At 40.6% G+C, this 27,513-nt stretch overlaps 1 long non-coding RNA gene and 1 pseudogene across 1 annotated transcript; one reads left to right on the plus strand and one right to left on the minus strand.

Moving 5' to 3' along the window:
* Window positions 1–65: 65 nt before the first annotated feature.
* LOC106824412 (uncharacterized) lies at window positions 66–16,851 on the plus strand. The gene is made up of 4 exons (XR_001396392.3): window positions 66–272; window positions 14,149–14,236; window positions 14,477–14,536; window positions 14,866–16,851. It is a non-coding gene; the product is annotated as an uncharacterized lncRNA (long non-coding RNA).
* Window positions 10,935–11,719, minus strand: LOC139041299 (single-stranded DNA-binding protein, mitochondrial pseudogene; annotated as a pseudogene).
* Window positions 16,852–27,513: the final 10,662 nt, after the last annotated feature.

Raw genomic sequence — 27,513 nt, forward strand, 5'->3', positions numbered from 1 at the left:
GAGCCGGGTGTCTTCCTGCTCTCCTGCCACTCTGGTTTCAGGGGGTGTGGCCTTTTGGGAACTGTCCAATCCAGGCTCCGCTGAGGCAGGTGGGTGGGACGGTGCTCTGCGCTGGCGTAGATGTCCCTTGTCACTCCTGCTAGGGTTGGGTTTGGGTGATGCCTGCCCTAAAGTGTCCCTGATGACTCTGCCGCGGTCCCTGTCGTGCTGTGACCTGCACTAGCCGTGGGGGTCCTAGGAAGGACTCGGGGGACCCAGAAGCCCTAGAAATGGTGAGTGTGCGGCCCCGGGTTGAGGACACGGGAGGAGGGACTGGTGAGAAGCGGCGGGGCGGGCCCGCCCTCCCGCGGTCCCCTCCGGGGTCTGCGGCCCAGAGTCCGCGGTGGCGCCGCTCGGCCCTCAGGCCCCTCCGGCCGCAGCGTGGGGGCGGGGCCGGCAGCCGGGCCCCGGGCGTCCTGTGGTCCCTGCGCGCGGCGACTTGGGCCGGAGCGTCTCTGGGCCGCTGTGCGGCCGCAGCCCCGCGTGTCCCAGACGGTGCGGGGCCCGCGGGAGGGCCCGCAGGACAGTCGGGCCTCGGTCTGCGGGGTCCGTGCGCGGAGGGCCTGCGGTCTGTGGGTCCCCAGGGCCTCCTTTCTCACCTGGGGGCAACCTTTTTCTCCTGAGTTTTCCAAAAGTTTGGGGAGTAGACTCAATGACGCTGTCCCCACAGCTTAGCTCTTTCGAGCATTGAGAATTAATCCCTAAATTTTCCAGATCTTTCCCCACATTTCCAGAACTAAATTACCCTGTCAGATTCACAGCATCATCAACTGTTCATCCTACGTGGTGCATCAAACAGACCCTATATTTTAACTGTTCATCATTTTTTCCCAGAGCCATGGATGACTCTTTTTTTAAAGATTATATTTGTCTGGATGTTTTACATTAGAAGACAGCAAAAAACAACAACTTGGAACTACGTTGCATGAAATCCTTATGCCTTCCGCCCCAGGATCTTTCTGGGGACAGACATCCTATGGGAAGTCCTTTGGCTGGAGGTTCCTCTTGGAAATCTTTCCTGGGTGATCTGTCCTGTCAGTCTTGCCCCTCACTGTGTTTGTGACCTTGAAAAGATTTACTCACTTATTTAAATCTGTTTTCCAATAGGGGTAAAATGTATTTAATCAAAACAGTTTGAAAAACAGTATAAAATATTTCCAAACTAGCAAGAGAGGTGAATTTCAAAAAAAAAAAAAAAGTCCTGCATTGTATTCCATTTGGTAATTATTGTGATTTGCCTGTTTCTTGCCCTGAGTGTGTGTATAACTTTCTGAGGTCTGTATTTACTTTTTGATGTTTTCAAATGAAATTCCAGGGCTTAGATATGCAGACCACAAGTGTTCAAGTGTGAATAATTATTTACAAATCAATATCTCGCCATGCAAATAATAATTAACTGAGCTTTTTTCTAAAGGAATAGATATTTGGAATTTTCTGGTTGAAGTACTACAAGTGCCTTACAATTTTTTTCCCTCCTTTCCACATAAAGGGTGAGTTTAAGTGATTTTCCTGGATTGCTCAAACATCGGGTTTGTAACATTTAAAATAACTATGATGTTCGAAAGCATCTCCAGTGGGGAGCAGACCCTGTGGTCATTGACCCAAGCTGAGGCCCCTTGAGCCTGCAGAGGGAAGGCCTTGCAGGCCCAGCTGTCCTTCCGGGGGGTCCTCCCCCTGCACGTGTCCTACTGCTCACACCCCCATGGAAGGAGCCTTTATCTTGAGAGGAGCTGCAGAGCCCTGGAAAGCTGGGGGTGCACATGCTCACGGGGTGGGGAGTGGCACCCTTTCTGAGGTTGTGGTTCTGTAGACCTGGACATTTTAGACATTGTTTGAGTTTTGCCCCCACACTGTAGGTGCACTGAGAGTGTAATCTGTGCACAGTGAGGAAGTCTGTGAAGATCAGGTGTTCCGTCCGTGGACAAAGGGTTCATGAATTTGGAGTTCATGTGGGTCAGAAGCTTAAACTGAATCCGGCTGAGAGTTTCCTCACTTGTGAGAATGGGAGCCTGGGGGAGGCAATGCCTCCATGCTCACAGGAGAGGGAGGGTGTGTGGGGGTCCCAGAGTGCATCCCTGTGGCTGCTCAGGTGTCCCCACCCTCCTTCACCAGGGACTGACCCTCTCCAGGGGTTCTGTCTCAACTGGGATTGTCTAGACCCCAAATCTGGGAATACGATCACCCTCTGAGTATGTTTTTCCTTCTGAACTGCAGGCCAGCAGGCTGCTTCTGTGGGTTGATTGGAATATTCCTGTTTCTGTCCTTGGATTCCTTTATCAATTGAAGATCGCAGCCCTTTGATTCTAGTTTCCATTAGCACTTGTGTTTTAAAGTATAAGTTGATTGAGAGAGATGATGTGAGTAAGGCAAGAAAATTTGGAACCAAATAGAATGTTTCATTTAGGCAAGAGAACCTCATGATGTGAGATGGGTTATTTCAGTTCTCTGGTGCTCTTCCATTTCTAGGTCAGTTTCTGTGTGTCCATGTCCCTAGAGAATTTTGACATTTAAAAAGCTATACTGTTGCTAAGGCAGATGAATTCCTATTGAACGGATGTAAGGGAATTGAATGTCTGTTTTCACTGATATGAGCAAAACACCTTAAAACTTATGGAAATTTTTCAAATTCCTACCCAGTTCAGGGTTAAATTTCTAACCCCTAATGCACTATAATGTGCTACTTATTCCTGAAAATATCCCTGGTCAGAAATATAGTGGAGGGACCTGCTATAATGTCCCTGTGTTTTCAGTTAGAAAGGGACTTGTAAATTTTTTCTTGTCTGCAGTTTTATATTCACTAATATTTAAGGGATTAAATCTTGGAGTTTTTTTCCTATGTAGAAAAGTTTAAATCAATTTTAAAAAGCTAAAGTTAATTAAAAATAATGATCAACCATAGGAAAATATGTGTCTATAAATTTCTCTCCTTATTTTAAAGAAATAATGCATGGGAAGGTTAAAAAATTCCTGAGAGGAAACTCCCTTAAGGAGACTCCCCGCCTGCACGTCCTGCCCCGCTCCTCTGCTCTGACTCCAGCCTCCCTACATGACCAGTTTTGCTCACTGCTTCATCAGCCTGTTAGCGTTTCTTTATATAGAAACACACCACTGTGAATGCCTATTTCTCTTACCGCTGTATACTCTTGTAATGAGTGGCTTGGGTCCAAATATTTGATATTTGACCATTGACAACTTAAGCCTCGCCCTCCCTTTCCCCTGGGCCTTCTTCCCTGGACAGGCTGATGAGAAAGCCTGGAGGCTCCTGCACTTCAGCTGCTTGCTGGGCAGCTCCTCCTGTGCGCTGTGCTGCCCTGTGCTGCACTGTTGACCCCACTAAGCCTGGGTTCTATGTACAGAGGACTCTTCAGTTTCTGTAACTCCTTATCCTTCAGGAGCAGGAGTATGAGAATGGACTCATCACAGTGGTCCTGGGTCAGTATCTTGGCTGGAATCTGTGTCTAGAGTGAAGCCGTGACTGAGGCTGGGTTTGTCCCTACATTAGGGGCATGTCTTAGGGGAGGATGATTATACCCTGTGAGTGAGGTGAGGCCATCAGACGGTCACTCCTTAAAGAGCAGTTATTTCAGAGAGAAAGTGAGGAAGAAGAGAGACAGGAAAGGAGCCAGTAGATGGAGGGTGGCGTCCACGCTCCTGATAGCAGAGGGCTCCCCAGGCCCCTTCAGTACCTCTGCTGCTGCCCCTGCCTCTACTGCCACGAAGACCCTGACCTTCAGGGTTATAGGGGACAACAGCCATGGCTCCCTTGTGGTACAGCAAAGAGATTAGTTCAAACCTAACAAGTCCAAGGTCATTAAACCCTATAAAGCAACGAGTTGTCATGGGGGAGGCTCCTGAGCTTGGTCACACTGTTTTGAGGCTCTCAGGGGGTAAGCATTTACATATGCGAAGGTAGAGAGGAACCCCCTCCCCTAAAGCATATCCAGTGACCTGAAATACAAAACAGAGGAGGACAGCAGAGAGAGAACAAAAGGAAAAAGCACTGAAAATAACATCCACAATTTGACCCAACTGGAAATCTAAAAGATCCTAAAGAGTTTACACAAAACCAAGATAAAAGGGTGCTCTTTGGCTTCTGAGCCTCTAAAACATAGCTTTTGAGTGCATGTTCCCATCTCCCGTGATGCAATAATTCACGGCCCTTCATGCAATTACCCTATGCTGGGTCTCAAGTTACAGTTACACCTGGCTGGGGTCTCAGTAAATTTTAAGCAAGGGACCCCCGATCTTAGGAAAGTTACTGAGTATAACGCAGAGGCCAGATTGCGATACTTCACCTTAACCAGCAGAACTCTTTGCCAGGCCTCCCAGCCAGGACCCATTGTCCCAAAATATCCCACAGTGAGCAGGAAAGCTCTGAATCCATAATTCACAAATTAAAATTCAGTTAAATCAAGTCTTCACTCCTTCCAAATTAGCTTCGCAAAATGGGGCTCCATGGTCCCTACCCCTTAGTTCAATTAGCTAACATGGCCCAGTGTGAACCGAACAGAGCCTTCAAGGACTGAACACTGTTGTAAGAAACCTGCTTAGGAAGAAATTTATTATCCCCAGGGTTTCTACTTTGAACAGCTGAATTTAGCCTGTTCTTAAGTCTGGAAGAATGAATGACACCTCACAGTGGATTACTGGAACATGGTCACACCAAACACAGCCCTGTACCCAGTGCCCAACATTATGGAAATTACTGACTCCATCCAGTCAGCAGCCGGTAAACACTCTGCTCTCACAGGTTTGGCTGAGTCTGTTCTGTCCAGTCCTGTGTCCACAGCCTCTCAGCTGCACTTGGCCTTCCCCTCTGAAGGGATATGACTCACCTTCACAGGCGTGCCCTGTCTTACTGCACTTCGCTCTATTGTGCTTTGCAAATATATTATTTTTCACAAGAGTCTCCACCAGCAAAAACATTGTGACTCACTGAAGGCTCAGATGACGGTTAGCCTTTTTTAGCAATGAAGCACTTTTTTTTTTTTTACACATAGGGCAAAGACTTTTTTTTTAATTGCATGTATTGATTTTAATTTATAGATTCAATGTAAATATATTTTTAATTTGTACATATAGAGATTGATATGTACTTTTTAATTTCTTTTTTTTACTATATTAAATATTTTAGTTTTATTTATTTTTAATTTTTTTATTGAGTTAATGATGGGTTACAATCTTGTGAAATTTCAGTTGTACATTAATGCTTGTCATTTGTGTTGTAGGTGCACCACTTCACCCTTTGTGCCCACCCCCACCCCACCTTTCCCCTGGTATCCACTAAACTGTTCTTAGTCCGTAGTTTTAAATTCCTCATATGAGTGGAGTCATACACAGATTCTCCTTCTCTCACTGGCTTATTTCACTTAACATAATTCCCTCAAGGTCCATCCAAGTTATTGCAAATGGAATGATTTTGTTCTGTTTTGCAGCTGAGTAGTATTCCATTGTATATATGTACCACATCTTCTTTATCCATTCATCTGTTGATGGGCACTTAGGTTGCTTCCATGTCTTGGCTATTGTAAATAATGCTGCAATGAACATTGGGGTGCATAGGACTTTTGGGATTGCTGACTTCAAGCTCTTTGGATAAATACCCAGTAGTGGGATGGCTGGATCGTATGGTAGTTCTATTTTTAACTTTTTGAGGAATCTCCATACTGTTTTCCATAGTGGCTGCACCAGTTTGCATTCTCACCAGCAGTGTATGAGGGTTCCTTTTTCTCCGCAACCTCTCCAATATTTGTTACTATTAGTTTTAGATATTTTTGTCATTCTGATGGGTGTAAGGTGATATCTTAGTGTAGTTTTGATTTGCATTTCCCTGATGATCAGCGATGATGAGCATCTTTTCATGTGCCTATTGGCCATCCGTATATCTTCTTTGGAGAAATGTCTGTTCATGTCTCCAGCCCATTTTTTGATTGGGTTGTTTGATTTTTTTGTTGTTGAGTTGTGAGAATTCTTTATTTATTATGGATATTAAGCCTTTGTCAGATATATGACTTGCAAATATTTTTTCCCAGTTAGTGGGTTGTTTTTTTGTTTCAATCCTGTTTTCATTTGCCTTGAAGAAGATCTTTAGTCTGATGAAGTCCCATTTGTTTATTCTTTCTATTGTTTCCCTTCTCTGAGAAGGCATGGTGTCCGAGAAGATCCTTTTAATACTGATGTCAATGAGTGTACTGCCTACGTTTTCTTCCAGAAGCCTTATGGTTTCAGGTCTCAGCCTTCGGTCTTTGATCCATTTTGAGCTTATTTTGGTGAATGGTGAAAAAGAATGGTCAATTTTCATTCTTCTACATGTGGCTTTCCAGTTTTCCCAGCACCATTTGTTGAAAAGACTTTCTTTTCTCCATTGTATGCCCTCAGCTCCTTTGTCGAAGATAAGCTGTCCATAGATGTGTTGTTTTATTTCTGGGCTTTCAATTCTGTTCCATTGATCTGTGCACCTGTTTTTGTACCAGTACCATGCTGTTTTGATTACTGTAGCTTTGTAGTATGTTTTGAAGTCAGGGATTGTGATGCCTCCCGTTTTGTTCTTTTTTCTCAAGATTGCTTTAGCAATTCGGGGTCTTTTGTTGCCCCATATGAATTTTAGGATTCTTTGTTCTAATTCTGTAAAGAATGTCATTGGGATTCTGATTGGGATGGCGTTGAATCTGTAGATTGCTTTAGGTAGAAGGGACATTTTAACTATGTTTATTGTTCCAATCCACATGGAATGTCTTTCCATCTCCTTATGTCATCATCCAATTCTCTCAGAAAGGCCTTGTAATTTTCATTATATAGGTCCTTCACTTCCTTAGTTAAATTTACCCCAAGGTATTTTATTCTTTTTGTTGCAATTTGAATGGTATTGTATTCTTGAGTTCTTTTTCTGTTGGTTCATTACTGGAGGGTAGAAATGCTACTGATTTCTGCAAATTGATTTTATACCCTGCAACTTTGCTGTAGTTGTTGATTACTTCTAACAGTTTTCCAATGGATTCTTTGGGGTTTTCTGTATATAAGATCATGTCGTCTGCAAACAGCGAGAGTTTCACTTCTTCCCTCCCTATTTGGATTCCTTTTATTCCGTTTTCTTGCCTGATTGCTCTGGCCAGGACCTCCAGTACTGTGTTGAATAAGGTTGGTGATAGAGGGCATCCTTGTCTCGTTCCTGTTTTAGGGGTATGGTGTTCAGTGTTTGCCCATTGAGTATGATGTTGGCTATGGGTTTGTCGTATATGGCCTTTATTATGTTGAGGTAGTTTCCTTCTATGCCCATTTTGTCCAGAGTTTTTATCATAAATGGCTGTTGGATCTTGTCAAATGCCTTCTCTGCATCTATTGAGATGATCATGTGGTTTTTATTCCTCAGTTTGTTGATGTGGTGTATCACGTTGATTGATTTGCGGATGTTGAACTGTCCCTGGTATGAATCCCACTTGATCCTGATGTATGAGCCTTTTGATGAATTGCTGAATTCTGGCTGCCAAAATTTTGTTTAGAATTTTTGCATCTATGTTCATCAGTGATATTAGCCTGTAGTTCTCTTTTTTCGTGGTGTCCTTGTCAGGTTTTGGTATCAGCGTAATGTTGGCCTCATAAATGTGTTAGGAAGTGTTCCATCCTCCCTAATTTTTTAGAACAGCTTGAAAAGGATAGGTATTAAATCCTCTCTGAAAGTTTGGTAGAATTCCCCAGGAAAGCCATCTGGTCCTGGGGTTTTATTCTTTGGGATGTTTTTGATTGCTGTTTCAAATCTCTTTCCTTGTGATTGGTCTGTTCAAATTGCCTCTTCTTGAGTGAGCTTTGGGAGATTGTAGGAGTCCAAGAATTTATCCATTTCCTCTAGGTTATCCATTCTTTTGGCATATAGTTTTTCGTAGTATTCTCTTATAATCCGTTGTATTTCTGCAGAGTCTGTTGTTATTTCTCCTCGCTCATTTCTGATTTTGTTTATTTGAGCTTTCTCCCTTTTTTTCTTTGTAAGTCTGGCTAGTGGTTTGTCAATTCTATTTATCTTCTCAAAAAACCAGCTCTTTGTTTCATTGATCCTTTCTACTGCCTTTTTCGTTTCAATAGTATTTATTTCTGCTCTGATTTTTATTATTTCTCTCCTGCTGACTTTGGGCTTTATTTGTTCTTTTTTCTCTAGTTCAGTTAGGTGTAGTTTAAGATTGCTTATTTGGGATTTTTCTTGTTTGTTAAGATGTGCCTGTATTGCGATGAATTTTCCTCTTAATACAGCTTTTGCTGTATCCTATATGAGTTGGTATGGCATGCTATCATTTTCATTTGTTTCCAGGTATTTTTTGATTTCTTCTTTAATTTCTTCAATGATCCATTGCTTGTTCAGTAATGTGTTGTTTAGTCTCCACATGTTTGTGCCTTTCTCAGCTTTTTTCTTGTAATTAATTTCTAGCCTTATAGCACTATGATCGGAGAAGATGCTTGCTATTATTTCAATTTTTTTAAATTTATAGAGGCTTGCCTTGTTTCCCAACATATGGTCTATCCTTGAGAATGTTCCATGTGCACTTGAGAAGAATGTGTATTCAGCTCTTTTAGGGTGAAGTGATCTATATATGTCTATTAAGTCCAATTGTTTTAGTTTTTCATTTAGCTCCACTATTTCCTTGTTGATTTTCTGTCTGGATGATCTGTCCATTGATGTGAGTGGGGTGTTGAGGTCCCCTACTATTATTGTGTTGTTTTTAACATCTTCCTTTAGGTCTGTTAATAGTTGCTTTATGAATCTTGGTGCTCCTGTATTGGGTGCATAGATATTTATAAGCGTTATTTCTTCTTGATGAAGTGTCCCTTTGATCATTATATATTGTCCCTCTGTGTCTCTCTTTACCTGTCTTATTTTGAAATCTGCTTGGTCTGATATAAGAATTGCAACACCTGCCTTTTTTTCCTTGCTATTTGCTTGAAGTATTGTCCTCCACCCGTTCACCCTGAGCCTGTGTTTGTCCTTGGGGCTGAGGTGTGTTTCTTGGAGGCAACAAATTGTTGGATCTTGTTCTTTAATCCATTTTGCCACTCTGTGTCTTTTTATTGAAGAGTTCAATCCGTTCACATTGAGAGTGATTATTGATGCATGTGGACTTAATGCTGTCAATCTGTCGCTCGTTATCTTGTTTTCCTGTGTTTCTTTTCCTGTGTGCTTTACACTACCCATTTAATACTGCAATTTCTTATGCTGGGTTTCTTAGATTTTTCCTTATCTATGATTTGTGACTCTGTTCTGTACTTTATTTTAGTGTCTACCTTGAAGTTTGTATTTAGAATCTCGTGTATAATATAGTCTATTCTCTGGTGGTCTCTTACTTACTTGACCAATACTGATTTAGACCCTTTGGTCTTCCCCTCCTAAATAATTATTTTCATTTCTTATTCCAACTCGTGTTATGAATTTGTAGTTAGAGTGCTAAGATTGTCCTTGCTTTGGTAGTTTCCTTACCTTTACTCTAATGCTATAGTTGAATATTTGCTATCCTGTTCTGGCTCTATCCATCGGTCTCCCAAGTCTGTGGATTGTGACCCCTTTCTCCCTTTTTTCTTTTTTCAGGTATGAGAGCCTCCTTGAGGATTTCTTGTAGTGGAGGGCTTTTAGTTACAAATTCTCTTCACTTTCGTATGTCTGAAAAAGATTTAATTTCTCCCTCATATCTGAAGGAAATTCTTGCTGGATCGAGTATTCTTGGCTGAAGATTTTCATCTTTTAAAGCTTTGAATATGTCACTCCATTCTCTCCTAGCTTGTAGGGTTTCTGTAGAGAAATCCGCTGACAGTCTGATAGGGGCTCCTTTATAGGTTATTCTCTTCTTTTTTCTTACTTCCCTGAGGATTCTTTCCTTATCTTTCCTTCTTGCCAATTTTACTACTATGTGCCTTGCAGTAGGTCTTTTTACATTGACAAGTCTAGGAGATCTGAAAGGGTCCTCTACACACATTTCTCCGTCAATCCCTAGATTTGGGAAGTTCTCTTCAATAATTTCGTTAAGGACACTTCCTGCTCCATTTTCCTTTTCCACGTTCTCGGGAATTCCTATGATCCTTATGTTCTTACTCCTCATTGAATCCACTATGTCTTGGAGATTTTCCTCCTTTTTTTAAATTCTTAGTTCTCTTTCTTCCTCTCTCTGGAGCCATTCAGCCTGTCTATCTTCAATTATGTTAATTTGCTCTTCTATGGTGTCTACACGGGCATTCAGGGAATCCATATTCTGTTTTATCTGGTCCATTGTGTTTTTCATCTCTAGTAATTCTGTTTGATTCTTCTTTATGATTTCAATCTCTTTTGTGAAGTAACTCCAGAACTTGGCTTGTTTCTCTATCTTTCTCTCTACCTCATTGAGTTTTTTGATTATAGCTGCTCTGAACTCATTATCACTTAGTTTACCTAATTCCAAGTCCTCAGGACTTAATTCTATGTTTTTATTCTTTTCCTTCTGGTCTGGGGCTTTTATAAATTGCTGGATGGTAGAGGAGTGGTTTTTTCACATGGTGGTAGAATTCGGTTGCAGTTACAGCCTGTGGCCACTAGATGGGTGTCTAGAGCCACGTGTTATGAGCTCTCCGCCTTTGGGCAAGATGGCTGCGCCCAGTGGCTTTGCCTGGGAGGGAGGGGCTGCTATTCTCACGTGCCGATCTGGATTCAGATCAGTTCTGTTCTCTGGTCTCCCGTGGCCCTGGGTTTATGGGGTCCCCGCTGACAAAAGCTTTCCCCCCATCAGCAAGTTTCCAGTGAACCAGCAGCAGGAGTCCTGGATGATCCCTGGTCACGCAGCCCCTCCCCGGCTCCTTCCCAACCCGCGCAGCAGCGATCGCAGACTCTAGGGGAGGGAGTGATGTTCTCTCCTACTGTTCCAGCGCCTCCAGGGCCGTAAGTAAGGTTTATGATCTCTGCCTTCTTGGTATTGTAGGTCTCTAACGTGTTGGCATTAGATTTATTCTCTGAAATTCAGTTTTTCCAATCTTTTGTTGTATTTTGGACCGGAGAGAATCCCGGGTCAGCTCACGCCATTTTGCTCCACCCACCTCCAATAAAGCACTTTTTAATTAAGGAATATATGGGGTTTTTTTAGAGATAATGTTATTGCACAGTTAATAGACTAGAGGATTATGTAAATATAACTTTTTTATGTACAAGAGTATTTTAATTCTTGTCCTTAGAATCTGTAAAACCTACACATGATTTGCATATGAGACTGTAGCAAACAAAGGCCAAAGAAGATCATCCACTCCGTGCCTTCTCTTTTGTCTGGTCTCTCAGAAATAGAATGTTATCAGCTCTGGTTGTTGTTGCTTGTCACCTCACATTACTCTTATCCTTGTATTCACCAGTCTACTTTTCCTTCCATGTCAGTTTGAGACCCTTTTTCACATCTGCCATGTCTCCAAGGCCTGGCCGGATACTGAAGTTCTGTGCCGTGTTGTCTTGACTGACATCACCCATTTGCTGTGCTTCACTCTCTCCTCCTCACCTCACCTCATTTGTTCCTAGAGAAGATATTGTCACTGGGCCTTTTCCTTCCACCTGTCTCAGGACAGGGTCCTCACCTACTCATCCAATTGACTGCACAGGATCCCGAGATCCTCCGAGAATCAAGCTGCTAGCTGCTAAAGACTCATGTCTTACACACTGATGAGGAACCTGTCATACAGGTCTTTGAAACATGGCTTCTATTTTCTCTTCTTACCATCTAATCTTTAGTCTTTCCTGATGCTCTAGCCCCTAAACATAACTTTCGTTTGCACTGAGAAACCCAAAAATTTGAGTGACTTGCTTTATTGCAACATTTGCTTTATGTGGTGGTCTGGAACCCAACCCACAGTATCTCCAAGGTGTGCCTGTCCCTGGTTACCCTCGGGGAACCTCAGCACCATTGCCACTGCACAGTCTGTGTGGGCAAAACCTGAACTGCATCTACCTTGCACCAGGGGCCCAGGTGTGATGTTACATTAACCACATTCTCCTTTGTGGACATTCATTTGACATTCAGGACACACATACATCGAATAAAGGGGCTCACAAACAATGGATGGGCCACTACCCTACACATAGTATGAGGTCCTGACACCTTGGTTACACTTTTAAAAATTATTTAATAAACAGAAGGCCACTCCCTTCCTGACATCATTGTTTATTTCAATTATACATAAGTTTATCATTACCAAATACATTGCTGCTAATATTGTTTTTTAAGTGTCATATGTTATATTAATTATGATAAGAAATACCAAAGATATTTTACCTTCATTTATTCATTTTCTAATCCTGCACCTTTATCATTACATTCTTTCTGATGGATTTTTGAATGTTTTCTTCACGATATGGGTACTAAAGACAAATTCCCTCCATTTTTGTCTCAGAAAACTCTTATTTGAATGATAATTTTGCTTGACACAGAATTCTAGGGGAGAGTGTTTATAATTTAAAAATTTTAAATCTTTTACTCCACTCTGTTCTGGATGCCATGGTTTCCAAAAAGAAGTCTAATTTTAATTCTAATCTTTGTTTTTCTATACTTGGTCTGTTTTCCCCTCCAGTTTCTTTCATGTATTCACTTTGTCCTAGACTTTTCTCTCATTTAAAGATGACATACATGGGGGCACATTTTTATTGTTTTTTGTGTTTACTTGTTTCTAGCTTCCTTGATGTACAGGTGTCATCTATTATTAATTTTAGAAAATTTCAGTGATAATTAGTTACTACTTCTCTTTCTTTCTGTCTCTTTTCCTTCATGTATCCCCATTATGTGTATTTTGAACCTACCATTAGAGAAGGTTGTTCTAGGCTTCATAAATATTGCATTGTCTTTCTTGTCTTTGCATTAGACTCTGGTAAAATAGATTTTTTTTGAGTACAGGCCTTGTTAAGAACTGAATATTTGGAGCATATTTCAAAATGCTGTCTTTCTTTTCTCTTTCCAAATTTTGAAGATACCAGTTTGCCCTATGACCCCCAGGCTCTCATGGCTCTAAGAAGAGTTGTTCATTTCACGTTTGTTCATTTTCTTCTTGTGAGATCAAGAATGACAATCTCTAGTTCCTTAAGTGCTGGATCAGAAGTTGGCAGGGCATCATCTAGAGTGGCTGGTGAGGAAACACTTCCTCTGGAAGTTCGAGAAAGGAGATTTTAGGTTTTCCTGGAGGAAAGCACTGTTGAATATTTTACGTATTCTATAATCCTGACTAACTGACCATCAAACCTTTGTGTGCTTCAGTGACTTCCCTTGCAATCTGCAGCTCTGAACCTGTTCCTCAGAGACAACAAAGCCCAGGGTACACTGTTTAGATTTGACCAGAAAAAGTTCCTATGGCACATTATTATCTCACTGTGTGTTCTAAAATTTGGCTGTAAGGAGTTCTGAGCCACATGAGTATAGGGATTTTAGTCTTCTTCCTCATGTCTGAGCTCTAAGTTCCAAATAACTTTCTAGACCCATCAAATCACACAGAGAAAGAAAGAACTGAGTCTGTGATAAATATTATACATGTTAAAAATGCTTCTTGACTGAAATATTTGTATTCGGTCAGTGGCTTTTGATTACTTGTAGTGGCCTGGAGTACTTCAGGATGATATGCTGAGCTGCCTTTGATGAAAGCTTGATTTCCACAGGCCTCCTGGACTCTCATGTTTGGTGATGGGCATAGAATAAAACGATTACTGTTCTTCACTATGTTTTTACTTCTCACAATCTCATGTAGATTTAACCCTCTGCCACATGGAGTGCTGCAGATGGTGAGTAATGAGGAAGAAGATGAAAGAATGTTTCTCACAGATTAATGATGGTCTTAAAAATGATAACTTTTTATTTGCATAGCATTTCTGTCATTTCCTAACATGCTCTGGATCCTGACATTAGAGAGAAATAAGATGTAATGTCATCAGAGTAAAAGTATGTAAATAATTTTCATGTTTTAATGATGGTGTTAAATTTATGAGAAAGTAAGTGTGGACAGAGAGTAAGTTTCTGATGATCAAGTCATAGAACAAATGTTTGGAGATGAGAGAATCATCATAACCTTCCTATAAATGGTGAATAGATGTCTAGTGCTGTCAGTTTCATGCATCCTGCTGCACACATATTTGACATTTTTTAGGACTCAGTGGCCATTGAGGATTTGCTTGTGAACTTCACCCTGGAGGAGTGGGCTTTCCTCGATTCTCCACAGAAGAAACTTCATGGAGGTATTATGCAGGAAACTGTCATGACCTGGCCTCAATGGGTAACAATGACAATTTGCATTCACTGTTTCAATTAGAAAACAAGTGTTTCTAGTTCATCAATGTTGTTCCAAGACATGGAATGTGGAAAGGGAGGATGTTGGATAAACGGGGCATGGTCACAGCTCATCATGAACCTAGAATCTAATAACTTTTCTATAATTTCTAATACTTTGGAATCATTATTCTGGGTCTGAATTTTAGGAAAAAATGGGAAGATCATGATGTTGAAGATCGGTACAGAAATCAGGGTAGAAACCTAAGGTGAGTCACACTCACAGTAGAGAGCAGTGTCTCATGTGAGAATCCTAGTGTATTAAGAAATTTTAAAAACCAGCAAACAAATAACCCCTGTTTCAAATATATTTATTCTTGGAACATTTCACCAAAAGTATTTTTTAAAATATGACATAGAAATTCAATGTTTGTAAAGTAGTTCAAGGGTAAACTCCTCTGGGAAGTCATTCAGTATATTCAATTTCAGAGAATTCAGTCAAGGCAGAAAACCTAAAGTTTTCCTATAAATCGTAATAAATATGATAAAAAATCATTAATAAAGAAATCATCAATAATGTGATCCTCATTTTTTACAGAAGTCACATGGTAGTGAGACTCTGTGAAAGTAAAGAGGAAGTTCAATGTGCAGAAAACTTCAGCTTTATTCCAAGTCTCAGTTTGAACAGCAAAACTACTGGAGTGAAGCCACATGAATGAAGCAGTGCATGTGCAAAAGTCTTTACACATCATTCATCCCTTTATAGGCACATCAGGTGTCACACTGGACACAAGCCATGTGAGTTTCAAAAATATCGAGAGAAGACACATTAAGTGTAAGGTATGTGGAAATGCCTTCAGTGAACTCTAATTTTTTGAGAAACATGAAAGAAATCATAATAGACAAAAAACCTACAAACAAAGAATGTGGCTCAAAACGCTTCAAAGACAGATGATAACACACATATTATCATGTGCTCCTTAAACAGCTATGGACTCTGGGAAAGGCTTCACTTGTTCCAGTTCCCTTCAAATACATGGAAGAGCCCACTCTGCAGAGAAACTCTATCAATGGAAACGTGGAAAAGTCATCAGATACTATTTTAAAAAGCATGAAAGAACTCATACAGGAGAGAAATTTTATGAATTGTAAAAAGTGCTACAAAGCCTTCAGTATTCCCAGTTCTCTCTGAAACCTTGAAAGAACTCCTACTGGGGAGAAACCCCATGAATGTAAAGAATGTGGGAGAGCCTTTTGTCATCCATCAGGTATTTGATCATACATGAAAACGCATACTGGAAATACACCTTATAAACGTAAAGAATATGGAAAGCTTTCATTTATCCCAGTTTACTTGAAATACATGAAAGAATTCAGACTGGAAGCCCTATGAGTGTAAAATATGTGGGAAAGCCTTCATTTGTTCCAGTTATTTTCAAGTACGTGAAAGAAGTAATACTGGAGAGAAACCTTGTGAATGTGAGGCATGAGGGAAATCCTTCATTTGTCACACATACTTTTGAAGACACGTGAGTGTGCACACTGGAAGAAAACCATATAAATGTGAAGAAATGTGGGAAAACCTTCTGTCATCTGAGTTCTTTCTGAAGGCATGAAAGGACTCACTGGATAAAACCTCTTGAATGTAAACAATGTAGGAAAGACTTCTATTGGCCCACATACTGAACTATGAAAAATCCTACCTATGAGAAATATCAATGTTAGTGATTGGGAAAGCTTGGTGGGAATAAATGCATGAATAATATTCTGGCAAAATTTTCAACATGAAAGAGTTGTTATGAAAGTTGTAAATATATTGGTTTATGAAGCTTCTTTCTTAAAGTACATCTTTGGACTATGGATTTCTACAAGTTACATTCAGAAATGAATATTGAGGTGAGAAAATTCTTCAAGTCATCTTTCAACAATGGAAGATAAGATTAATGGGTAGTGATTTTTCCTTAAATCAATCATATTTTCTCTGTCCATTTTTAAGCCTGTTGGATTCATGGGTGAATTGAAATGGATTTCTAATGTGCAGTTAGATTTAATATTTTTACAGTGTTTCATTTGTTCTGTGTTAAGGGGCTACTGAAAAATGACAATTCGGTATATGTTAGGATTTTCCTACTGGCCATGTGAGAATTCCTGGATATCCCTACTCCATTGTGTATCTTCTGCCTTTTCTTACTGAGAAACTCCTTGTTTGGGGTCATAGATCTTTTTTCCATTTTCCATGGCATTAAACAGTTGAAATACATTTTTCTCTATGGTGTGTTTATCAAAGAGTATCATTTCATGTGACTTGTTATTTTCATATTTGGCCCTTTCCTCACTGTCCTTCCTTCTGACTGAAACTTGGTGACTAGGCCTTGAATTAAGAAGAGAGCCATGAGATAGGACAAAAAAATAAGGAGTTGGAGATGTCCTCCCTGTGAGCAATATTTGAAACTAGATTCTCCATTATCCATCCCTTTTATGGTTTCATATTGGAATTCACCAATAGCCTCACTTGCATGACCTTTTGAAGTCATAAGCAAAGAAGGGATTAGGTTTTGGGACCACCATAGAGGGAGAAGACAAATACATAGGATCTTGGAGGAAATCATGTTCCACCTATTTTACAAATTCCTTGCTCTTCCAGTCAAGACTATCTTCAAAACAACCACCAAGTCTGATTTCCATTTTCTTAGAGGTGTAGGTTTCCAACGATGTCTTATAAGTTCTACATCAAAGATACATGAGACTCGGATTTTTCAGTTAGCCTTCTTGTGTTCACCAGGAAAGCAATTCAGACTTTCATGATTGGGCGTATTCTGATTCCCCTCTTCTCTAGATTATATCTGTATAAGGCTTAATTTGTACACGAAACACCTTATGCTGTTAATAGTGCTGGTGACTATATTTTCCTTATTCCCGATGACAGCCACAATAGTGCTATCAAAAAAAAAAAAACAACATTGGACTTTGTTTCTCTTCTGCATTGTGCCTCGACCTAATCCTTCCATGTAAGAATAATCTCCTTCCTCACGTCAGGAAGACTGTGTTTCCTGTTACTTGTAGCTGAATGTAATGCCTCAATATGTTTTCAATTATTTTTGATTATATGTGATTAAAAGTATGTTCATTTTTTTGTGAAACAAACATTTCTGTAGTTCTTTCATAGAAATATTTTATCAACTGTTTTATAAGCCCTCCTGCTAACGATTTTTTTTAGTTTCTTCAGAGAATACAGTAAAATATCTCATTCTAATTGTAGATTTTCAGATAAACTGCAGTTTCATTTATTCACTATACATTATGAGTCAGTATTATCATGTGCATACAAGTTAAAGTATGTTTTTCCTCAGGCATTTATTATATTTTTTATTCTTTCATAGTTATAATTTTTGTCATGAGACTAATGTCTCATTCATCCTTAATACCAAAAACTTAAATTACAGTTTTTTTCAATGCACTTTTGCCAGTATTTTGCAGGATTACACCTGTAGTCAAAGAGAGGGGTGTAATGTTATGGAGGAGGACACACACTTCTTTTCCTTTTGTGTCATTTGTCAGAGGGTCAAACCTTAAAAACCTGCTCCATTTCCCTGTACACACCTTAAAGGTCCAGCCCATTCTTTTTTGCACAGGCCACTTGAACCAGCTTACCCTTGTTCTACTCTCCTTAAAAAGTACCTGTGAATAGTAAACATTTTTCTATTCACTTGATGCATGCAGTAACATCAGTCTTGACATGCAATCCCATTTTAGGTAGGGTGTTAATCTTGCCTCCAAAAGCGCTATGATAAAACGTAAGGTAACAGATAAATGTCTTTCGTGTGATGAACAAGTTTTCATTTTTAGAAGATGAGGATAAGATAACCAAAGGCAGAGCTCCCAGTATGATGTTTTTAAATGCACTGGTCACAAAAAAACACTGAAAAGAACACACAGTCACTAGCAATAGAATCAATAAGTGAAAATAGTATAGTCTCACAGGGGAAAAATACAGAGCAACTCAAATGAATGGTTGGTCTCTGTTTCAACATGTAAAGAGCCTGAAGTGAGATCGTTCTCGTCTTCTGAACAAGAAAAATGCTACACAACTTGAGAAGGAATACTTCGTCTTAGATTCATGAGAAACTTGAGGTTACGTGACAAACCAATGCCCCCAAAATGAAAGCAAATACGGAGAATAACCACACACCAGGAGAACAAATGACTGGAGCCATCATCCTCTAAGAACATAGAAAATGTAAGAGATGAATTTTGGAGGCACAGTATGGATCACCTTGAAAGTTAAAACTGTAGGTGGGGTCAGCTTTAGGGGCCCTGGACAATTTATGAGTTTTTTCTTCAGGAGCTCAACTAGGTTCTCATAGTGAAGACCAGAAAAAAATGCTGCATGTTTCATGCAGGAAATGGGGGAAATATTTTTATATACAGAGTATTTTATTCATAACATAAACCATCCCTCAAAGGAAACTAATCTGCTAAAGCCTTATGTGATTGGGGAAGTACAAACAGACAACTCCCAGACCCTTCACGTTTCCTCTCTGACAAAAGGGGAGGAAACATAAAAGTTAAAACCCTCTTCTGAATTCATAGTCTGTGGATTTTCTTAACACCAAAACATGCATAACATAATAGGACATTTTCTCTCCCAAATATCTGACACCATATCAGCAGGGCCCAGGATAAAATCAGTGGATTCAAACAGAGCTGCAAGGCACAGAGTCTACTTCAGAATGAGCTTATGGGGCTGGCTCATCACACCAGGGAGAAAAGCACAAGGACACCACAGGGTATTGAAGCCTCCAGCACCCACAGCTGTAGCAAACACTAAACGGAATCTAACGCCTGTTCAAGAAATAATAAAAGTTCATGCTGAAAGACTATTTATCCCAAATTAGGATGGTGTAACCATGACAGAAGCTCTGTTGACATACTCCTCAATAAAACTGGTGAAAATTATTTAATTACCAATATTTAAAGCCACTGGAAATGGTCCTAAAGGCAAACAGCAAATAAAGAACATTTATTCAAGAAAATCTATGAAGTTTTGTAAGAAACATGAGAATCTGGTATTTGAACCAGAGCAGTGCCTCGCTAGCTCCTCCAGCTCATGTTGGTGGAGACTCCCCCCTCCCCCCCCCCCACACCAGACCACTGCAGCCTAGAGCACCTGGCACCTTGTCACTCAGCTCCCACAAACAGGGCTTCCCAGGAAGAACAAGACTGCTATGTTTGAAACCCTGTCCCCACCTACCTGTTGCTGGGTGAATGTGCTTGAAAAGTCAGGACACTATTGTTTCAGTCCCTACACATGGAACTGAGGTGATGCATTTGGAGTGGTGAGCTGGCAATACTTGGGTGCCAACTGCCCTTGTTCCAGCTCATGAGGTGGTTGTAACATAAACCATTCCTGAGGAGCCAGGAGACACAATCAAGATCCCTCTGACTGCTATCTCTTCGTTGCACTGAGCCCTCAGCTCCTAAAATGGGAGAGTCACTGAGAGAGGATTTCCATTCTCTCCAAAAGAGCTGGAGGGGCCTGGCACAGAGATTTTGCCTTTACATGTGAGATATAAACACAAAGCTCTTAATTACCTTCCAAAGAATTCACTGGTTGGCACAAGATCATGATAAGCTCAAGTCAGAGGTCACTCAAATAAGTGGAGAAAAAGATGAAAGGCAATTAGGAGTAGATTTGTGTATTTATGGAAGATACAGTCTAGACTACATGCTGATTATTTTTCTGGAAAGAACCAGGGAGTTAGACTGCTGGGAGGAGGCTTCCAAAGCTCAGAACAAAAATCAGTGACCTAGGAAATTATTTTTAAAAAGGAGAAGTTTTCACTGATTAATTGGTTGAGAAAGTTACGCTCCCAGGACATTAGTGATACCAATTAAGAAAAGGCATGAATTGGAGATGGAAAGACATTCCATGTACATGGATTGGAAGAATAAACATAGTTAAAATGTCTATTCTACCTAAAGCAATCTACAGATTCAACGCCATCCCAATCAGAATCCCAATGACATTCTTTACAGAATTAGAACAAAGAATCCTAAAATTCATATGGGGCAACAAAAGACCCCGAATTGCTAAAGCAATCCTGAGAAAAAAGAACAAAACGGGAGGCATCACAATCCCTGACTTCAAAACATATTACAAAGCTACAGTAATCAAAACAGCATGGTACTGGTACACAAACAGGTGCTCAGATCAATGGAACAAAATTGAAAGCCCAGAAATAAAACCACATATCTATGGACAGCTTATCTTTGACAAAGGAGCTGAGGGCATACAATGGAGAAAAGAAAGTCTTTTCAACAAATGGTGCTGGGAAAACTGGAAAGCCACATGTAAAAGAATGAAAATTGACCATTCTTTTTCACCATTCACCAAAATAAACTCAAAATGGATTAAAGACCTAAAGGTGAGACCTGAAACCATAAGGCTTCTGGAAGAAAACGTAGGCAGTACACTCTTTGACATCAGTATTAAAAGGATAGTTTCAGACACCATGCCTTCTCAAAGAAGGGAAACAATAGAAAGAATAAACAAATGGGACTTCATCAGATTAAAGAGCTTCTTCAAGGCAAAGGAAAACAGGATTGAAACAAAAAAACAACCCACTAACTGGGAAAAAATATTTGCAAGTCATATATCTGACAAAGGCTTAATATCCTTAATATATAAAGAACTCTCACAACTCAATCACAAAACATCAAACAACCCAATCAAAAAATGGGCTGGAGACATGAACAGACATTTCTCCAAAGAAGATATACGGATGGCCAATAGGCACATGAAAGGATGCTCATCATCGCTGATCATCAGGGAAATGCAAATCAAAACTACACTAAGATATCACCTTACACCCATCAGAATGACAAAAATATCTAAAACTAATAGCAACAAATGTTGGAGAGGTTGCGGAGAAAAAGGAACCCTCATACACTGCTGGTGGGAATGCAAACTGGTGCAGCCACTATGGAAAACAGTATGGAGATTCCTCAAAAAACTAAAAATAGAACTACCATACGATCCAGCCATCCCACTACTGGGTATTTATCCAAAGAGCCTGAAGTCAGCAATCCCAAAAGTCCTGTGCACCCCAATGTTTATTGCAGCACTGTTTACAATAGCCAAGACGTGGAAGCAACCTAAGTGCCCATCAACAGACGAATGGATACAGAAGATGTGGTACATATATACAATGGAATACTACTCAGCTGCAAAACAGAACAAAATCATTCCATTTGCAATAACATGGATGGACCTTGAGAGAATTATGTTAAGTGAAATAAGCCAGCGAGAGAAAGATAATCTGTGTATGACTCCACTCATATAAGGAATTTAAAACTATGGACCAAGAACAGTTTAGTGGACACCAGGGGAAAGGTGGGGTGGGGGGTGGGCAACAAAGGATGAAGTGGTGCACCTACAACATGACTGACAAACATTAATGTACAATTGAAATTTCACAACATTGTAACCTATCAATAACTCAATAAAAAAAAAAAGGCATGAATTGCAAGAGAAGAGGTTTATTTGGGGTCCTGGAATTGCAATTCAGGAGGCACAGATTAGAGTAGAAACTCAAATGTGCTCTGAAGTGGACAAAGGAGACAGCAGGGTTTCATAAAAGCAAACCCACAAGCTTCCATAAGTTGTCTTCAACAATTCATGATCAGTTCTGGCAAGGAGCGAGCTGACATGCCAGTAGGTGATTGATTCTTAAGCAGTTTGTTCATTTCTGGAAGAGGAATTGTTCCAGGGTGTGAGCTCTGTGGTCAGGCGAAGTTAAAAATTTCAGTCCACACCTGGCTGTGGACGTGCATAAGCCTCGCTTCCTTAATGGCCTCCCAGCTCCATTTTAGAAGTCTTGGCATGTGTTACTCCATTTTGGTATCATCATCTATGTTTTTCACTTTTGATCAAGACCTTTGGGCTGAAAGTATCGTGGATGAAGTGTTTGGTGTCGTATGTTTAGGTGTCTCCCTGATGGGCAGGAGGGCTCAATCCTGGGAAGTCATGACCTACGTAGGGGTAAAGTAAGGTCTTTCATGGGAGTAACTTAGTCAAAATCTTAGGCCACATTTGAGCAAGAAGTAGGTGGTCAGGAAATGAGCCTTAAGCATCATGTTATAGTCCTCAGATGTCAAAAATGGTCTTGATCTCAATGGTCATCAATGAATTTCTCTTTTGATTAGTCTCAAGTCTCTGGACAACCATTATCTCAAGGATTAGGGAAGCCACACAGATGTGAGAAATACACATCATGAACAATTTCAAAATGAAAAAAACAGTGAATTAGGATTATAATAAACAAAATAATTTTTAATCCAGACCTAAGTATAGCCCCCAGCCCAGAAGGAAGCCACCTAAGAATGTCAGGAAAGTTGAAATTCAACCAGTGTGGAGTAAAAATCAGAGTGGCCCTTAAGAGATATAGCGAGTTGGACAAGTTTCAGTGTCTCTAATTCAACTGGCTGAGAATTATTCATGCAGGTGCAACAGGAGGTGTCGGCAGGAGCACAGACTCCTCCTTGGGCAGCAAGGAGAGAGTCCAGGGCTGTCCTCCTGTCCAGGACTGCTCAAGCTAGAGCACCTGAGGGCTCTGTGGTGCTCTTATTGATTTGCAGTAGAGGGAGCAGCTGTACTGACAGTTCTGGTAAGATTCCTCATCATGAGGTCCAGTTGGAACATGCCAATTCCTAACCAAGGAGAGTCTCCTAAGGGAATAATGTCCAATATGTCCTGAATAACCAGCAGGAAAGTCACAGCCTTGACTGAGACCACAACTATTATCCTCATGTTCATAGGGATCTTCATCAGGATAGTCCTCTATGATAGAGAGGGCCCTTTTTTAGTTGAGGTAACATTGGTTTATAACATTATATAAATTTCAGGTATACATCATTATATTTCAATTTCTGTGTAGATTACATCATGTTTACCACCCACAGACTAATTATCAGCCATCACTATATGAGAGGGCCCTTTTCTTTTGGGTTTTCTGGGTGGAATCAGTTTGTCCGGAGATGAGTTCAAGTATAGAGCAGTGGTTAATTGGCCTAGGAGACAAGTACCACTCGTTTGCCTGCTGTTTAGGCAGCTGAATGCCCATGGTTTTCTATCACATCCACGTAGAAAAATATATCCTGAAGGGGCAAAGAACAGCAGCCAGAGTTTGTTTATTCAAGGATTCATTTACAGGCAAAGGCGGCAGAATGGGAGTGAACAAAGGATCTGTCTTGTTTGTACATATGGGAAAAGTATTCTCTAGATGGTCTAAAACATCATCAGACTTCTGGAATAAGACCTTACAGAGAGGACTTGAACATCCTGACTGATTACTAGGGGAGCAAATATAGCCCTTCTGATGACATTTCTGGTAGAGCCACATGTATGAAGTTGGGAGTTCATGGATGACCATGGATGGAGCATCTTTAGCGGCATTTGAGTATTCCTTGAAAGGAGTTAAAGAAAAGCAGGGGAGATCTTCTTGTTTAAGGGAAAAAAGTTGAACTCTGTAGATAAAGGTGGAAGTTTGGGTTGTCAGAATTATGATAAACTTAGGAATGAAAGTGAAATTGTAAATAGGTATAGTGATGGGATTGTTGATTCTCCTAAAACTAGTGGTAGGTTGGTGATGGCAGCTCCAAGAATCGGAATGGTTGTCAGAGGAGGCTAGGGATTGGGAGAATTGTATTATAGCATTTTTCCCCATACCTTACAGACTAGGAAAATGAAGAGGGGGAAGAGCATAGAGAACAGTAAAAAAGGAAACACGTTACCACAAACACAGGATTTATACAGGATGTAGGAGGGCAAAGAGCATTAGAATTCCAGCAAAGAGGAAGGGAATGCCAAAACTTTCAGAAAGGTTTGGCATGATACTGGGCTGGATTCTTGGAAGTTTGCTACCTCACATGTCATCAGCTTCTCATCTAGGTGAAGAGCAGCATGAGATATTTTTAATTTGAGGTCTCCAGTGGGTTGAAAAGTCCAATCATTTGAGGGCGACTATATAAGATGAGAAACACGAATCTATGAGTCAATGCCCTGAGTGTGGGCCTTTGCATCATAGTTGTAGGACATTCTTGTAAAGGTGTCTCCAGGAGGAAAAGTCTCCTGTAAAGACTGTGGTGATGTACGTCTTTGTTTTCCTGGAGCACCCTCTGAAAAGATTGTTTTAGAGCGTTATTATCCTTAAGAGCCTTGTGAGCTCCTTGCAGTAGGAGGACATGCTCATATGGCCCTTGATCTAATCTCACAGGTCATCCTGTGATGATTTCAAATGGAGAAAGCTTGTCGTTCCCAAAAGGTGTAGATCTAAGGTTGAGTTGTACCAAAGGCAAGGCTTTTGGCCATGGAAGACTAAAAGATTCCATGAGTTTGGCCAATTGAGTTTTTATGATCCCATTAGTTCTTTCAATGAGACCAGAGGATTGAGGATGACAGGCACAATGAAAATGTAGAGTACACAAGGTTTTACATATGGATTGTATGACTTGACCTGTAACATGATGCCCGGGATAGCTGTGAGGCTCTGAGGGGACACCCCTAGTAGGTATAATATTTTTAGGAGAATTTTACTTACAGTGTGAGCTGTTGCCTTGCAGCATGGGAATGCTTCAGTCCAGTGGGAAACATGCAGACCATTACTAAACTGTATTTATATCCTGAAGATGGTGGTAGTTGGATCAAGTCCAACTGCCATGTCTCGAAGGACCCAGAAGGTAAAGGAAATGGCCCATCGAACTGTGGATGGGCTCTCCAGGGTTCTGTTTAGGACATATATGGCATCCTTGATAAAGACTCAAAGCCATTTTAGGTGTCAGTTTCCAATAATATTGTTTTCTCCAAAGCACCATCTCATCAGTATCCCAGTGAGACAAATCATGAGCAGAGCTTCGCGTACGTTCCTGGACATAATCAGGGAGGACAGGAAGGCCATTAAGACCAGACCAGAAATTTTTCTTCCCTTCAAATGTGTACTTTCTATTTTCTCTTTTCCTGTCTGGTAGCCAAATATTGGGCTTCCATTAATTTATTTTTTAAATCTCTGACAAGATTAAAGGGTAATTTTGGTTTTAGGGCAAATTCTAAAAGACGTTGTAATCTTGAAGAGCTCCATTTTTTGTAGCTGAATCAGCAAAATGATTACCTTTACTTTCCTCTGTGTTCACCTTAGGATGTCCAAGAATCTTTATTGCCAAAGATCTCAGTTTCTGAATGGCATCTAAAAATCTAACACAACAGAGCTATTTTTTATCCTTTGCCCTGTAGAGGTTAGGAATCCTCTGTTTCCAAAGCATGCCGCAGTCATGAGTTGCTCCAAAGGCCCGTCTGCTGTCTGCATAGATATTGGCAGTTTTCCCTTTGACTAGATAATGGGCTCAGATTAGGGACACAGATTCAGCCTCTTGTGCAGAGGTGGCCGTTGGTAAACGACCAGCTTCCATTGTTTCTATTAAAGACAAAATTGCATATCCTACCTTATATTTGCCATTTTCATCTTTCGGAGAAGACTCATCAGTAAAGCAAACTACATCAGCACTTTCAAGTGAGATTTCTTGTAATTCCAGCCTGGGGACCAATAACTGTTCTGTCAAAGAAAATCAAGTGGTGCGTCATCAAAAGGCAATGGGAGGAGGGTGGCAGAATTGAGGGAACGGCAGTGAGTAAGAGTGACGTTTGGTGAAGATAGAAGAAAAAGCTCATAGGGGATTAGTCTGCTGGCAGATGGGTGCTGAGCATGATGAGAGTTAAGAAGAGCTTCCCCTGAGTGGGGTACGAAAATAGAGAACCCATAACAGTTTCCTCAGCCATTTTAAAGAGAACGGCTCTTGCAGCAATGGCCCTCGTGCAGGGAGATGGTCCTTTAGGTACAGGGCCTAGTTGTTGGCCGAAATAGCCTATTGGCCTATATTGTCTTCCATGCTGTTGAGAAAGGATGCTGATGCATTTCCTTCTTTCTCATGGACAAGAAGGAAAAAGAGCAATTTGTAGTTAGGATGCCCTAAGGCTGGGGTGTCAAGGAGACTCGGCTTAATGGTCTCAAAGGTGTTTTGATTTTCTTCAGTCCAGTTGAGCGGTTCTCCTGGGTTAACTTTAAGCAGAGAGTATAAGGGTTGAGCCATCATTGAAAAGTTAGGAATTCAGTTTCTATAATAAACAGCTAATCCTAAAAATCCCCGTGACTGTCTTTTAGCCTAGGGAAGGGGGAAAGAAAGGATTCCTTTTATCCTATCTGGGTCAAAGACCAACCCTTAGCTGGATATTAATGTCTTAATTATTTAATTTGGAGCTTACTGAATTGCAGCTTCTCCTTAGAGATTTTGTGTCCCTTGGAAGCAAGTTCCCTTAAGAGCAGAATCCACCTGTGTTAGATGTCTCCTTTGATGGTGAACAAAGGAGATCATCCACATATTGTAATGGAGTTTTCTGAAAAGGTTACATGTGCTATATAAGCCTTTAAACCTGAGAGAATTAGGTTGGACCTTCAGTATAACTTTGGGAGCACGATGGTCCATGTATATTGTTGTCCATCCCAAGTAAAGGCAAATAAAAATCGGCTATCAGGATCTAAAAATGCTGCAGAAGGCTCTACAAAGTTCTATGGCCATAAAGGATTTGCCATCAGCAGGAAGAGGAGACAGTGAGGCCAAGTGTTAAGGACAACAGGCTGTCCAGGCCCTACAATGTTACTGATGGCTCTCAAATCCTGTGCTAATCTCCCTGCTTTTCCATGAGGCTTTCGTACAGGAAGGATGGGAGTACTGCAAGGATTCACACAGGGAATAATGAGCCTTTGTTTTAGATATTGCTCAATTAAAAGCTCAATGCCTTTAATTGCTTCGGCATGTAAGATTAGGTAAAGGCTTGTTTGGATAAAGTTCAATCATATTGGAATGGCAGAATGAATACAGCCAATGTCTATGGAACTTTATGACCAGAGACAGTCAGGAACATCACTGAAGAAAGGGTTTTCTTATCCATTGACTTGAGTGGGTAACATAGGGATGGAAACCACAATGAGCTCAGGATCATCTGCTGAAGAATGAGGGTTTCTAAGGTTTCTCAATTCAAGAATTATTTCCCCCTATGAAGAGAGGTACTAGCTTTATAAGTTTCAAGGAAATCCCTCTCAAGTAAATGTATGGGAGCAGAAGGAATTAAGAAGAATGGTGGAGATCATGATTGGGCCTAACTGAAAAGGAATAGTGAGTGACTTGAAGACAGTCA

The sequence above is a fragment of the Equus asinus genome, chromosome 20 (assembly GCF_041296235.1).
Source record: "Equus asinus isolate D_3611 breed Donkey chromosome 20, EquAss-T2T_v2, whole genome shotgun sequence".
Taxonomy (NCBI): Eukaryota; Metazoa; Chordata; class Mammalia; order Perissodactyla; family Equidae; genus Equus; species Equus asinus.